This window comes from Pogoniulus pusillus, chromosome 8 (assembly GCF_015220805.1).
Source record: "Pogoniulus pusillus isolate bPogPus1 chromosome 8, bPogPus1.pri, whole genome shotgun sequence".
Lineage (NCBI taxonomy): Eukaryota > Metazoa > Chordata > Aves > Piciformes > Lybiidae > Pogoniulus > Pogoniulus pusillus.
In genome coordinates, this window is record NC_087271.1 from 41,344,724 (window position 1) to 41,359,978 (window position 15,255).

At 53.3% G+C, this 15,255-nt stretch overlaps 1 long non-coding RNA gene across 2 annotated transcripts; it reads right to left on the reverse strand.

Annotated features, from left to right (window-relative positions):
- Window positions 1–11,151: 11,151 nt before the first annotated feature.
- On the reverse strand, window positions 11,152–14,987 carry LOC135177777 (uncharacterized). Of its 2 annotated transcripts, XR_010303157.1 has the most exons (4): window positions 14,812–14,987; window positions 12,549–12,727; window positions 12,276–12,378; window positions 11,152–11,233 (listed from the first exon to the last, which is right to left on the reverse strand). It is a non-coding gene; the product is annotated as an uncharacterized LOC135177777 (long non-coding RNA). The 2 variants fall into 2 exon arrangements; XR_010303156.1 differs by lacking the exon at window positions 11,152–11,233 and having other exon boundaries at window positions 11,326–12,378.
- Window positions 14,988–15,255: the final 268 nt, after the last annotated feature.

Consider the following 15,255-nt stretch of genomic DNA (forward strand, 5'->3'; position numbering starts at 1 on the left):
AACCTGGGACAAAGAGGTTTGTGAGGGAAGTGGGGAGCGCCTGGAGCCTGGCCAGCATGGGGACAGAGGGTTCCTGGCCACCAACACTGACAGCTGCCTGGTGCCAAAGCAGGGCTCTGAGACAGTGCCTCTGCTTCCAGCATGGATGAGCTGGTGAAAAAGACTGCTGTGCAAAAGAGCTGGCAGCTACACAGCTGTGACCACTGTGTGCAAGAGAAGGCATAAATACAACTATAGAAAGCATTTACACCCAGCTGTGTGTATGTACATAAGTGGAGATGACTCAGTACTGTGCTAGCTCCCAGCACCTACAACCCCTTGGGATTTGTACCTCTGGTGAGCCCAGGGAATGAGCTCCATGCTTGGAAAACTATGAGGGAACTGCAGTGGAGGTGGACATGCCCACCACCACAGAGCTCTTCCAGGCACAGAAGATGTCCTGCAGCAGGTTCACCAGCCACTGCAGCTGGTGTCAGTGTTGGGGTGACATGATGTACCATGGGTCACCCCACCCACCAGTGTCAGCCTTGGAGGCCAGGTTTCTGCATGCATGGTGTGTGTCACAGCATCCGTGCTCTGCAATGCCTGGTGCAGAGGAGTGTGGAGACAAGCAGCTGCTGGGAGAGGCATTTGATGGGAAACCTCATGCACTGGAGGAAGTGTGGAGGGACAGACATAATCCTCAGCCACTTCAGACCGGTCGGTCCACCCAGCTAATGATGGGCAGTGGTGGTAGCCAAGAGGTTTGCAGGGCAGTGGGGCTGTGGACTCACTACACAGAGGGGATGACCCCACGAGTCCCAGGGATCGGGGTGTCTGTCTCTGGATAGCAGTGATGGTGCTCTGATGCTCCATGCAGAGCTTGGGCACAAAACATACTTTTGAACTTCCCAAATTCCCTTACCAGCCAGAACGGATCCTCCTGAGGTCACACAGCGTTGGTGGCACTTGCCTGCATGGGAACACTCATCCATGCTATCCCTACCCACCCACATTGCTACCTGTGGCTCATGACCCATTTTGCACCTGATCAGAGGAAAAGGCATTTGAGGAACTTCCACAGCTCACTGCAGGACAAAGTTAATGAAGCTTTTTTTGCCATGCTAGTGGAGAAAGCCTTAGCAGAGCTATTGGCTGCTGGTGCTGTGCGTGTCCCTGCTGCCCCAGAAAAGTGCACTGTGGTGAATTGCTGCCACAGCTTTAACCAGTGCTTCCACACTCACGTCCTACAAACCTAATTGGCTCTGAAGCCCAGCTTCTTTTGTGGCTTTGGGCATCTGCTGATAACCCGCTCCCCCTGGTTTCTTTAGCCCTGGCTGTCCATGGGGAGCTGAACATGGGAATGATGTTTCCCCTGCCCTTGCACACGCTCCCCACTGCCTTCTGAATGGAGGTGAATGTGAGCCAGTTTAGAGGTAGAGACCAGAAACCAGTCTGGACAGTCATTTCTGCTGTCTGCAGGTGGTTTCTCATCATGGCACAGGGAAAGCCTTTGAGGCTTGATAGGGCTCTGGCAACCTAGGTGACCCAGAGCTGTCCTGAGACCGTGTCAGCATGTCTGGGGATACATCTGACAACCCCCTGCCCCTTAGGGCAAGAGTCCCAGCTTGGTCCCCCAGGTCTTTGGTGCTGTCAGCTTGGCCTCGATCCTCTATTAATACAAGCATGTTCCTTGCTAAGCTCTGGATGCCAGGGCTGGGCTGAAAAATTATACTTCACAGGGATGTATCCAAACTCCAACAAGAGTCTGGGTACTGGCACCTCGCAGCAGCTAAGCGCCAGCAACAACATCATCTCTTCCTCCTTTCAGAAACCTGAAAGCTTGATGTGTGCTGGAAGGGAAGAAAATCCCAAACACCCAGGCCACGGGCTGCAGAGGAGGTTTTGAAGCTGATTGTGGCTGAAGGCTTGTGGGGAGCATCCCAGCAGGCCCCCGCTGAGCTGGACCAGGTGGAGGGGTGCCCATGGGCACACCTGTCTGGGGCGATCAGGGCTTCGGCCTGTCTACTGAGTGTCCTCTGAAGGTCACCCAGGCTGTCCCTGTCCTCAGGCTCTCTCCTGGCTGTGCAGACGCTGCCTTTTGTCGGGAGGTAATAGCTGGTGTGTGACTGCAGCAATAACTCTTCCTCCCTCAGCGCGCTTCTTGGTGGGATGGCTGTGGCCAGGACTGCTTCTCCACAGGCTGATCCGTGTGGCCCAGCAGTGTGCCTGTCTTGCCTGGCTTTCTCCAAGCCATTCCTGCTGATGGAGAGCAGGGAGGTGCTGGCCCATCCAGCCAGAGCGGCGGCGGAGGGAGAGATGCTGCACCCGGGGCAGCACAGTGAGAAGCAGCTGGAAATGGGACTGCCAAGCCAAATGCAGACTGAGACCTTGCTGGCACTGCTGTGGAGTAGAGGAACAGCCTGCGTCCTGCTGTGGGCCTTGGATGCCATGAAGGTATGTGGAAAGGACACCTTTTATTGTGCTGCTCTGGGTGTGGCACAGCCTACAAAGACATGTGCTGGGGCCCATCCTGTTGGCAGCATCTGAAAGAAACCCCACCATGCTGTAGCACTTACCCTCCTTCACTAGCAAGATGGGGGTCCTCCCTCCAGTTCTTGGTAGGTGCCAACCAGCCTGGAGACAGCAGCATCCTGGCCAGGGTGTAAGAGGGTACGGATATCTAAAGGGAGAGATTAATGTCCCCGTGGCTGACACAAGAGCTGTGCACCTTCACATCCTGGTTTATCCCTTTCAGTATGGGAGACAGCAGAGACCAGTTAACACTGGTCCAACATCACCATCAATGTGAGCCATGCAAACCTATGCCAGCATGAAGCTTCAAAGCCAAAGGAAATCTTTTCCAGGTGTCCTGAGAGGGACAGCACTCTTAGGTCAGGCACTGCCTGCATTGCCCCTTGTGTAGCAGGACAATTTTCTGGCCACACAGCCCCACAGGCACCCCTGCTACCCCTCCACCAGACACCTGCATCTCCAGCAGCAGCACTGACCCTTGGCAGCAGGACAGCCTCTCTCCCTGCCCTTTGATCACCCCACTGCTGACAGCTTCCCTGAGGATGTTTTGTTGGTGGTGTCACCCTTGACCATTAGCTCTTCACGCATGACTATAACGAGACATCTCCGATGCGGTGCCGCCCGCAGCCGGCAACTTCAGGGAGCAATTAAAGCCGAATGAGTCACCGCGGGTGAGAGCATCTTCGACTGCATATCTCCACCACTCTCCCTGCCCCACATCACCCTTTCTCCCCAGACTGACCCAAAATGCCTTTTCCTCACCTTTTAGGTCAAGGTACCCAGAGGAAAGGGCTGCAAAATGGGCATGATGGGGTCGATGGCTCAGGAGCCAGGTGCAGCACCAGCAGAAGGTGACTCATCCCCAGGTACAGGGTTTTGGAGGCATCCTGGCTCTGTCTTGTTGAGTGTCCCATCTTGGTGGGCTTGTTGGGGATCTTCTCTGCTCCTGCTCATATGCTGTGATTTTAAGACCAGGGAGGCCAAGGCAGTGGCATTTTTATGTGATTAGCTGCTGAGATGAACGTTAATTAGCTTTCAATTTCCATAAAGTACTCCACTGACAGAAAGATTAGTTAAACCTGCTCATAGCTGCTGAGGATCACTTGGAAATTAGGCAGGGGTGGAGGAGGGGCGAGGGGGTAAGATAACAGGGAGACGTGGGAAAGAGGGTCCAAAATGTGGTCTCTGAGCCTTTCAGTGGGGGAAAGACAGCAGCACTCTGCAGGCCTCCCACATGCAACATGAGGGATATAAGTGATGAGAGGAGACAAAAATGAAAATCCAGGGATATTTCTGGGGCCATACTCCACAGAAAAGGTGTGTTGCTCTGGCAGCTCACTGCTGACTCCCTTCTTGTCCCCTCAGGTGGAAGGGGAGGCTAAGCCAACTCACCCAGCAATAGCACCCACAGTAAACACAGCCCCTAAGCTCTGGGGATTGAGGGTTCATGTTTTGATGCTTTTGTGCATTTTTCCCCTCCTTCCCAGAACCCCCTCCAAAGTAACACCCCCCCCGCCACCGTGTGAGCCGGTGCAACCCGGGGGTGCTGTGGATCTGCCACGTGACGCTGTGGAAGTGAATTGCAAATGACACTTCATTAACGGCTTGAATAAAGCTGTTTTCCCTCTTTTCTGCTATGCCCGAAAGCAACGGTAATCCTGCGTGCAAAGCGCTCTTCCAAACCCCAAACGAATCCAGCCCAGCTGAGAGGCATTCTGGCAGGGGGTTTGGCCCCCACGTGTCCTCTCCCCATCAGTACCTGGCTTCCGGGGTGCAGCGATGCTCCTTGCGAAGGACAGGAAAGCAGCGGGTGAAAAGGGGTAGATGCTCGGGGAGGGGCATCCGTACCCTGGAGTGGGACAGGATGCCCAAATGCTTTTGGGGAAGGTTTGGGTTCCCAAGAGGGAAAGAGAGCACTTCACCATGGGACAAGGTGCTTAATGCTCAGGGCAGCCCAGCGAAGTGGGGTGGAGGAGCGGTCACATGCTGTCGGATGCCTTGCCCAGGACGTTCTGTTTGATGCTGCAGCCTGAGCACAGCAGACATCGGAGCCCTGGCAAACCCAGCCTGGACCACAGTATCCCTCTTCCCACTGCTGGAGAGGAAAGGAGAGAGCCCAATGGGAAGCAGCAAGTGCTAGTGGTGCCCAGGCTGCGTGACCGTTCTCTGGGACCATGCCCAATTGGCTGCAGGGTGCCGGGTGGTGGGAGGAAGGGATGGAGCCACGATGCCCTTGGAGAGCGTGGCGCGCAGCTGGGCACAGCACGGCATCCCTGTCATGGCCCCTTCCCAAGCCAGCTGAGACCCCAGGCACCAGCTCGGCACAACGAGGGGGAGCACTCGCCCAGCCAGCACCCCACTGCGCCCACCCAAATCACTCCCTCAGTACCCGTGACAGGGGTCTCCAAAGCTACAAGCGTGGCTTTTTTTCCCCTTATGTGGCCATAGGTACCCCACTCTGTGACCCACGATGCCAGGCGGGGGCTATAGCCCCTTGTCAGGGCGAGCAGCTCCCGTCCCCGCTCCCGCCTTTGACGTTATGCGGCTGGACAGAGGGATGTCTGGGCGAATCATTTTCAACGCTCTTCCATATTCATAATGGGCTAAATATAGGGGAGCAAAGTGGGACCTGGCGGGCAAAGCCCTCCCCGTGGTCAGAGCCGATGACTTCTCCACCGAGATGAAATGCCGGAGTCAGCCCCGCCGTGGCCGCGGGGGCCACAGGGAATCGTACCCCGCCACCCCCACGACCGAGGCACAGTTGTTCAGGGGCTGTGGGTTTGGTTTTTTGTGCTTTAGCTCCCGTTAGCCAAATTCAAAAATCACGTTTTCAGCCGGTCGAAGGAGGCAGCAGAGCAGCCCAGGAGGGAGTCTGCCGGCCCCAGCACACCCCCGCACCCCTACACCCTCCCCACAGTCCTCTTCATTAAGCGAGAAGGTTAATGATTTCAATTAGGGAAAAGGCAAGCAGCTAAATGAGTATAAATAAAGCTTTTCCTGAGCCGTGGCAGAGAATGGGTAGGAAGGGTGAGGGAAGAACGGAGCTCATGGGGCCGGTGCGGGGCTCCGAAAGGAAAACATGCACAGCAGGAAAAAGTGCTGCCCACTCCACCGATGCCAACAAATTGATGACTTTTACCTCCATGGCTCCCCTCCTGGTAGTCCCTGAGGAATAAAGTGCCTATCAGTGGCTTTCCTGCAAGCCCAGCACCGCCCCACTCTCTCACTGTCCCCAGCGGTCCCCAGCCGCGCCTGTGGCTGAAGCTACCCTTGGCTTGATTCACACCAAGAAAAAAGTACTGTGGGAAGCTAAAATCAGTCCCACGACATGGGAAAAGGCACCGTCTGCCTTGGCTGTCACAGGGCCTGGCAGCCCCACCAGAGCTGGCAATTAATGAGCACAGGAAACAGCAACACAGAAAATAAACAATCGAGCCCAGCAAGCAGCACTTGAAGTATTATGGGTAACATCACAGAATCACAATAATCATAGATCACATAGGAACACATCCAGGTAGGCCTGGGAAGTCCCCAGAGACAGAGACTCCACCACCTCCCTGGGCAGCCTATTCTGGTGCTCTGCCACCCCCAGAAGTAAAGAAATCCCTTCTCCTGTTTAGATGAGAAATAAACTTCCAAATAAAGTTTATTCACCAGCAAATGTGCTGATCTCCGGCGCCAGGGCCCCTGCCTGTTTGTGGAGAGGCGCAGAAAGGTGATCTCTGGCCAGAGCATCCTGAGGGGTTCCACGTTGGGAGTCCCAGGGGTGCCCTCCTTGTCACCACCAGTTTTCTGGCTGCATGGCAGCTCCCGTGCCAAGCACAGTCCTAGGCAGGGTCTGGCACAGGAAGGCTGTCGTGCACAGCACATAGAATTTCTTCTCCTGTTGTGAGTTTGCAATTCAGAGGGAGGGGTTTAAAAATGGAGGCAGATTCTGTACTGGGGTTTGAATTCACGTATTTTGGGGCATCTGGTGTTTGAATAGCAAAGTGTGCCACTTCCAGCAAAAACAGCTCCTGCACTGGGCTGGATTAGCAGGAACTAGAAGCTGGTGCTTCAAGTTTGTCTGAATGCAAAGCAAGAAGGCAGTGTGTAGGTGTGTGCCTGTGTGCCCTCCATGGCATAGCACAGGAACATGGGCACAAGCAGCCAAACCTGCTAGGAACAGCCCATCAGCCCTCTGAGAAGATGGCTGCAGATAGGTCTGGTGGTGTCTTAGGAATCCCAGACCATCTCTGCCTTCTTTAGCCCAACCAGCACTCACCAACAGTTGGTAGCTTTGGTTGAGCAGTGGGGAAACCCTCAGCATCAGCTGACCAGTGAGGATGAGAATGGGCTGTCAGGGTGGCACTGCCAGATTGCTGCGGTGACAAGTTCCTGCCCTTGGTGTCCTCCAGCACATTTTCCCCATGTGAGACCTCAGCACTATTTTTCCCCTGAAAAAAAAAAAAAAAAAAAAAAAAAAAAAGGTGTTCTGTGACTCCTGGGAAAGGTAAGAGAGAGTCCAGCCCCCGCACTCGACAGATGCATGGCTGCTTTAATAGAGGAGCCAATAAATAAACCAGGAGAGATTTTTCAAGCTTTCATTCATTTTTGATAGAGAGAAATTATTCCTATTCCTCTATAAATATACATTAAAAAGTTCTTGCTAGGGAGCTAGGAGCTCCCAGCACAATTTCCAGGTCCCTCAGTTTTACCCAGTGGCACCCACAGTGCATTTTAAAGCCCCAGCTTTGGGAACCAAGGGCTTGGGTGAGAATATCTTGCATTGGAAATCAACCACCACAAAGCCTCTGTCTGTCTGGTGGAAGAAGCAAGCCAAGCACCCTGAAAGCCTAACCGTGGGAAGATTCATTTTAATTAGTTTGATTAATTTACAGAATGAAGGCTTTTTAAAAAAGCATTTTAAGCTGATCCCCTGATTTTGGAAAGGCTGAGCTTGGCAGCACGGAGTGGCCATGCCTGTCTCCTCTTTTAACTGTCAAATGCAAAGACATTCAAGTGGTCCAGGGAAAGCAGCTCTCTTTGCTGTGCTTCCAGCAAAAACCTTCTCAGTGCTGACCATGGCATGGCAGAGTCACAGAATCCCAGAATTGTCAGGGTTGGAAGGGACTTCAAAGATCATTTAGCTCCAAACCCCCTGCCCTGGGCAAGGACATCTCACACCAGATCAGGTTGCTCAGAGTATCATGCAGCCTGGCCTTAAAGACCTCCAGGAATGAGGCTTCCACCACCTCCCTGGTCAGCCTGAGTCTCACCACCCTCGTGGTGAAGAACTTCTTCCTAATGACCAGTCTGAATCCACCCACTTCTAGTTTTGCTCCATTCCCCCCAGTCCTAACTCTATCCGACACCCTAAAAAGTCCCTCCCCAACTGTCCTGTAGGTCCCCTTCAGATACTGGAAGGCCACAATAAAGTCTCCTCAGAGCCACCTCTTCTCCAGGCTGAGGCAGCCCCAACTCTGTCCTCATAGGAGAGCTGCTCCAATCCACTGATCATCTTCCTGGCCTTTCTATGGACACACTCCAGCACATCCAAATCTTTCCTGTAATGGGGGCTTCAGAAATGGACTCAGTCTGGAGTCCCAAACCTCATCCTTGGACCTCGAGAATGCCTTTCACTTCACCTCTGAGATACATTTAGTAACTCGCCTTAATATTGATGCCCTCTGCACACCTCGCTGCGGAAGGACTCCCAGCCTTGGCCAGCATAATGATCTGTTCAATATTAACAGTCTTCATCTGTCAAAGCTCACCACTGTCTGCCTGTCCTCCCACTGCGGCCCCAAACACTGCCTGCCAGCCCTCTGCAAACCACCTGGAGAAGCCAAGGGTGGTTTTGAGAATGTCTCCCACTGCTGATTTAGGGACTGGACCAAATCACAAGAAGCTGCCATCTCTACCATCCAGAAAGGTTCATTTCTCTCAACTTGTTAGTCTCCTCCTGTCTGATGGACCAAGGAAGCACCAAGGCAGCTGCTGGCTTTAGCCAGACCAAACGAGACTGATACTTGGTGTCCAGAAGAGCCAACTGAAGGGGATGACACAGCTAAAGACCTGCAGCCATAGCCCAAATCTCAAGGTAAAGACAAGGAGCCCTTCTCGATGTAACTTGCTGTGAAGGCCCAAGAGACCTCTGAGGAGCTGCAGCTAGCCCCAGCCTTGCAACCCCAATTTATTCTTCCCCAATACCTGCAGCTCCATGAGACATTGCTTGTTTTGAGACACACTTGCTATGCCCATGCAAGGCCTGACCAACATGGTGCCCACAAAGAAGGGTTCTCCCTGCAATCCCTGCCTTTAGCCCCACCTCGCATAAAGCTGTGTCAGCGACCTTGTCCAAGGAAGTCACATCGCCAAGATCAGCAAACCACGGCCAGACTGGTGGCATGAGCATCTTGTGTAGGATCTAAGACCTCAACCAACTTCAGATGAGCCAAGGCAGGCTCAGGGTGGGGGGCTGCCATCCGTGGCACAGCAGTCATCATGGGGATGGCAAGTGAGATAAAAAGGTTTTTTTCTAGTTGATTCTTTATGCTATTAGGGCCTTTCCCTCTGGGTAAGTGTGAAGTCTGCCTCTTCCCTGGCTGTTATAAAAAGTCAGGGCTAAAATCCCCCTGGGAGTGGGGAAGGCAGATAATCCTCACTCCTCCTGACCTTCTTTTCCTCATCTCTTTGCAAGGTTATTGCAGTTCCTCGGTAGTAGCTGCTCTATGTGATAAATTCCTTCCCTCCCCAAACCAAAAAAAGACAATGCACTCTGGGAACCCTTCATCCAGAGGGGGCCCTGTGGCCAGAGCCAAGTGCCTCGCTCCCTCACGCTGTCACCCAGGTGGTTATTTCTCAGCCAACTGGCAATGCACATCTTCTGCTAGAAGGACAAAGGTGGTGGTGGTGGTAGTGGTGAAACAGGAAAAAATGCCTTAAATCCCCCAAACTTCCAGCCCATTCCTTCCTCCTCTGCAGAACAAACAGCTAAAGGCACTCTCCTCCAATATCAGACATCTGTCCCCAAGGCTGAGAAGTTGTGTGAGGAATTCCAGCAGCAAAAGGGGGATTTTTTCCTCTGCTTTGTTAATAAAGTCCCCAATTTACAGGGTTTGCACCAAGAAAGTGCTGATGCAGCCTTGGCTGCCACAGCACTCATGGTGTGAGGACGTAGGGATGCAGGGGTGCAGGGATGAGGGGATGCAGTGGTATAGGGAGGCAGGGGTGCAGGGATGAGAGCATGAAGGCATTAGAGGATACAAGGGTGGCAAGAATGAGGGGGTGAGGAATTGTAGAGGTGTGAGGATAAAAGGGTGCAGAGATGCAGGTATGTAGGGATGCAGGAAAGCGGGTATTTGGGGATGTAGGCAGGGAAAAGGAGCCACGCAGGGCAGGGTTGCTGCAGCTCCTTGCCTTTAATGACAGGCTAATCACTTCCATCGATGCTGGTTTAGGGCTGGGAGTCTGGAAATCCCAGGGCTGCTAGGCGGCTTGTGCGTGGCTCCAGCTACCTCTAGTGGAAAGCAGACAGAAGCAGCTGCCCTCGGCTGCTCCACTTTCACCTCAAGGGTTTGATTTACTTCAAAGGGTTTTTGCATCCACCTACTGGGAATTCTTATTGTAGTACTTAGCTGTGAGAAATTCTTCAACCCGTCACTCTCAGCCCAAACAGAGATGTATACGACTAAGTCTAGCACTTAATCCTGATGTTGAGTGGCCTTTCTCTTGCAGAAAGGCCAGGATCTGCTCATCCTGAACAATTGGGTTAGGTGCAGAAGCTCCATCATAAGACCTCAAGCTGCTCCAGATAGTCTCAGCACCTCAAGCATCCCCTCAGCAGAGTGGCCAGGGATTTTTGCAAGAGCATAAGCTGGGATCAGGGGCCCACGTTTCAGGTACGTGGCATGGTGCTTTGAGATCTGGCAAGACCCTGTCAGCTCCCTGTAAGGCCACTCAGCAAGGCTGGGCAGCTTTCTGCTTGAGTACGCTGTGCCATCAGCAGCCACTGAGACACATTCTCAGTGAGCACTGCAGCCTGGAAGCAAACGAGGAAAGCAGGTGTTCAGCAGAGGAGCTGTCACCATCACTGCTGCAATAGGCACACTCTTGCTGCAAAGGTGCATGGCTGCGAAGAGCTGTCTCAGGCATCAGAGATGGACACAACAGGATTTCCTTTGAAGCAAAGGGTTTCAGGGGCCCAGGGCAGAGACTAATTTGTGGGATTTCCTAGGTGCAACTGCACGGAGACCCAAAGCATGTACTGCTCCCTCACAGCCCAAACCTCATTTCCACATGAGCTGAAGTGCTTTCATTTCAAAAAAGAAAGAACAATCTACGTATTCACATTAACCCAGGAGCTGGCACTTTCTGAAAGGTCCCCAGCTGACCACCCTTAATAACAGCAAAGCAGCAAGAGGAGGCAACAGCTACAGTCAGAGTAGGGCCAACTCCTCAGCCCTTCAACACCACCTGGTCCTGCACCCAGAAACAACTGCTGTTTAAAATCATGCCTGTGGCCCAGAAAGAAACAGACACGTTTTTTGTTACCTCAGACAAGCTCTGGCCGCACTGCCTGGGAGAGACCTCTCCAAACAAACCTGGAACAGGGCGATGGAGAGCAAGGCAGCTAGTTGTGCCCAAACCAGAACCCACTTTTTCTTGCTCCTCTTTGTGCTGGCACCCGAATGCAAGGGGAGGGAGCCTTGCCATCTCCTCCCTCTTTCAGAAGTCTCTGAAAACAGTTGCAAAAAAATGGTTAACAAGCTCTAAGTGTCAGGGACAAGTGGGGCTGATGGGAAGGATTAGACATTAATGAGAGCCATCTTCCAAAGCATCCATCACTTCACTTTCATGAGTTTCTTAATGTGGTGGGAACGCTGCCATGGCTGGATTCCTTTTATTTAAAGCAGAGATAAAAAACTGGAGAGGTATTAATATTAATTAAGAGACAGACATTTGCAGAAACTTTCTTTACCCCACATCACACCCAGCGCTCAGCCCTGCTTCAGGGAACAACCAGATTTTTTTCCAGAAAGGACTAAATTGTGCTGCAGAATTTATGAGTCTTTGTCACTTCTGATGTGACTTCTATCCCACAGGGCAGGAAGTGAAGGCTGTGCCAGATGAAAGCTGCTTACAACCCAATTCTCTGTCCCAGGGCACATTGCAAATGTTTCCATTTTTCTCAAAATTCCCTGTGGAATTTCAGAACCAGAGAAAAAGTCCTGCCCCGATGCTGAAAATAAGGTCTTAATTTTTGAGAAGCAAGAAAATAAAACAGTTGGAGGCAAATGCTTTTGGCTGGCATGCTTGCCCGGGGAGGTGTGGAGAGAGGAGCTACAGGAGGCAGGCTCTACTGGACAGGCATTGCACAGCCCTGCAGTGGTCTGGGGGCATAGGTAGTGGCACTTCCACTCTGGGGGAGGGCATGAACCAGAAGGACATGTGCAAGAGAGTTCCCATTGCAACGTGGTGCTTAGCCCATGGCAAGTCGCCCTGTGGTCCTCACCGGCTGCGGGAGGGTTAATTCCCAAGCCCCAGGATATTGTGGTTTTAATTGATGGGTGGCAGAGTCGCCCGGCCCTGGTCGTCAGGCTTCGCTTTTCACTGCCGTTTGTCTCTTTGGGTTTTTGTCAAACTTTGTCCTTGATCTGTGCAAAAGGGACTTCTCAGCCAAATGCTATCGCCAGATGACAGCGAGTAAAGCGATGAGCTGTGCTTGGGAGTTGTGTAATGACATGACACGCTGGAAGCACCCTGGCAGACGCAGGTACCTGATAACAGATGGGGGAAACTGAGGACCGGGAGCTGCTGCTTCTCCGTGAGAGCACCACAAAACTTCGGTCACCTTTCCTGGTTTTCTGCACCAAGTGCACCCTAAAAGAAGTGGGAGAGCAGAAGGTGAGTACTGAGGTTAGCACAGGCTCCTCTGTCTGTGGACACCCTGAGGGTTGAGGGAATGTCCTCTGTGTAGCCAGGCTTGCCAGATCTGGAGTCAATCTGTACAAAATCAGGGGAGAATTGGGCTAGGAAATGGGTAGCATTACCATCTTCTTCCCCTGTAAGAGTGGTTGGAGGGACACTCCTCCTTGGTGTGATCTCTCCTGAAAGCCACTCAGCCACTGAGACTGGCAGGACTCCAAAGTGAGCACACATCAGCCCCAAGAGAGTCACACAGTACAGGTGTCCATGTCATCACTGCTGTCCTCGGAAGGCTGTCCCACTGCTTAAACACAAACAGAAGAAGTCTAGGGAGCTCATTCAAGTGAGCTGAGGGTTCTCGGTGAAACACTTGCTGGGTGCTGTAAGGCAGAGCCAGTTCCTGTGTTAACTACAGGGATTGGAATAGGGGCAGGCTGGGGGAGAAGCAAAGGCAGGGCAAGATCATGTGAAAGAGGGAAACCGAGGCACGCAGGCCTGCCTCTCCCTGAGCTAACCAGGGTGAATTTACCACACCCTGCTCATCATGGCATTGAGAGGGTGATCAAAAGTTGCAGGAGACCTGGCTGTTGAACGTGGCTGGCTGATCCTTCCCTGACATATGCCTGTTCTTTGCTGGCAAAGGCCAGCAGAGCTCAAGGCAACAGGGACCACCACTCAGGGAGATGTTGCTTCAGGCTGGGGGAGGTACCTGCTCTCCTCTTGTTGCTGCCGGGGGACCACGCAGCAGGCAGAGGAGCACAGCTGCACCATTGCTTTGAGTTCAGCTCTGGAAATAAAAGTTGGATGTGGGGGGAGGAACAACAGAAAGGACTTTGTAACCTTATTGAAAAGCTTTTGGCTGACGAAATATGACATGCATGGAGGAGAACAAAAGCAATAAAAACAAATAAACAGATCTGGGCGGGGGGACACCAGATGAATTTGCAGTGGGCAACGAGGAAGAAAAGGACTGTGGGTCGGTGGGGCTCCTGCCACAGACCCTTAAGCAAGGACGCGGCCCCAGTCCCTGCACCTCCTGCCCTGCAGCCCATCTGTCGTTCAAGACTTGGCCACGAGATGGAGGCTGCTGCCCACGGAGAGAAGCTGAAGCAGTCCCACTGAGAGGTCCCCAGGCAGTTGTGGAGCCTTCAGCTGCTGTCCCACTTCTCCTGAAGACAGGCTGAGGTCGTCCGTGCAATGCAAAGCAATGCTTTGGGGATGGATTGGGATTTGTCTCCAGAGCGTTTCCAAAGATGACTGCTGCATCTTCATCTTCCAGGTCGCCACAAAGCAGGTCACCCAAAGTAGGTGCTTGCTGCAATTCCAATTGCCTGGAGCAAACAGGTAGCAGGGGGCTGCTTCCCTTCTCTCCTGCACCACTGTGCACCACGGGAGCCCAGAGACGTCTGGGCAGGCAGAGAGAGGGTGGTGTGGCCTCCTCTCTGTGAGTGTCCTTCCAGACAGGAGCATCTGTTGGGAATTTTTGTGAGGCATTCCCAGCAGAAAAAAATCAGGTTTCAGTGTGACACTCATGGGATTGCTTTTTCAACTGGTTAGCAGGAAAATTAGGGAAAAGTGGGGAGGAGGGAGGGCCAGGGGGTTGGGGTGCTTGCTGCTCCTATGCCTCTTTGGTGAGTGGAACTGGAGCTGCAATGCCTGGCTCTTGCTATGCATGCTGGGGCAAAGAAGGAAACATCCCCAAACCGCCTTTTTGGTCAACATTTTCCTGTAAAAAAAGGGCCTGCTGTCTGTATTCTGTGGAAGTTGTATGCCTTCCCAGGGAGAAAGGAATCCTGTCTGCCCAAATGTCGTGCAGCTGCAAGCACAGCCTTGTCCCCAGGGTGCAGGGGAGGTGCCTGGGTCTCTGGGTGCCCAGGCCAGAGCAATGCTAGGGAGGGATCACACTGAGGTTTAAGAGCAGGCCAGATGAGTCTTTGAGCAGCCTGGTCTAGTGGGAGGTGTCCCTGCCTGTGGCAGGAGGGCTGGAACAAGATCTTTAAGGTCCCTTCCAACCCAAAGCACTCTACAAATCTATGGTTTCTAGGAAAGTGGGGTCCTTGCAAAGGGCGAGAACAAAGCACTCTGCCTTTCGCACCTCCTCCTGGCAGCAGCCAAACCCTGGCAGCATTAACATTTGCCGGTGTGGTGACCCATCTCCCACCAACCCAAGGAAGGGACAATACGGCGCAAAGGGGCAGTACGGGCACAAGCACCCACTGCCACCCTGGCAGGGCCACCGCACCCAGGGCATGGGGCAGGGGTGCTGCCACGGCCCCGTGGCGGAGGTGATTAATTAGCGGTGCGGCGGCGCTGAACATGTGTCGGCCTCCACGTCTGCCCCCCGACAGCAGGGCTCCGCCAGCGAGGTGTCGCTGCTTTCCCGCTCACCTCCTTCCCCGACGTAATTGGCTGCGACATCCGCACCAGCTGCTCCGAGAGGCAAAACCCCTGCCCGGCACCCCGACCGCGGGCAGCTCCTGCCACGGTGCAGCGTGGGTCGCTGGAATTGGGTCCCCGTAGACAGCTGTGGTGTCAGGATCAGCGAGTGGCGTCCTTCCCAGCGAGTCCTCAGGCACTGAGGAAGCAAAGGCAGGCAGATGTCATTCCACACCTCGTTCTGCAAACCTTTGGATGTGGAGGAGTTTGGTGGGGCGCTGTTTTCTCATCCTGCATTAGTGATTAATACAAACATTAGTAGCTTGCTGGGGGCCATGGGCTCAGTAAAGCTCTTGGCAGCTGCTTTTAGGTGGGGTGGGATGATGAAAAACGTTTGGAGCCTTTCAGGTGGAGCCCTGCAGGCAGAGGGGCAGGGCAGCTGGTACACCCCGGGCT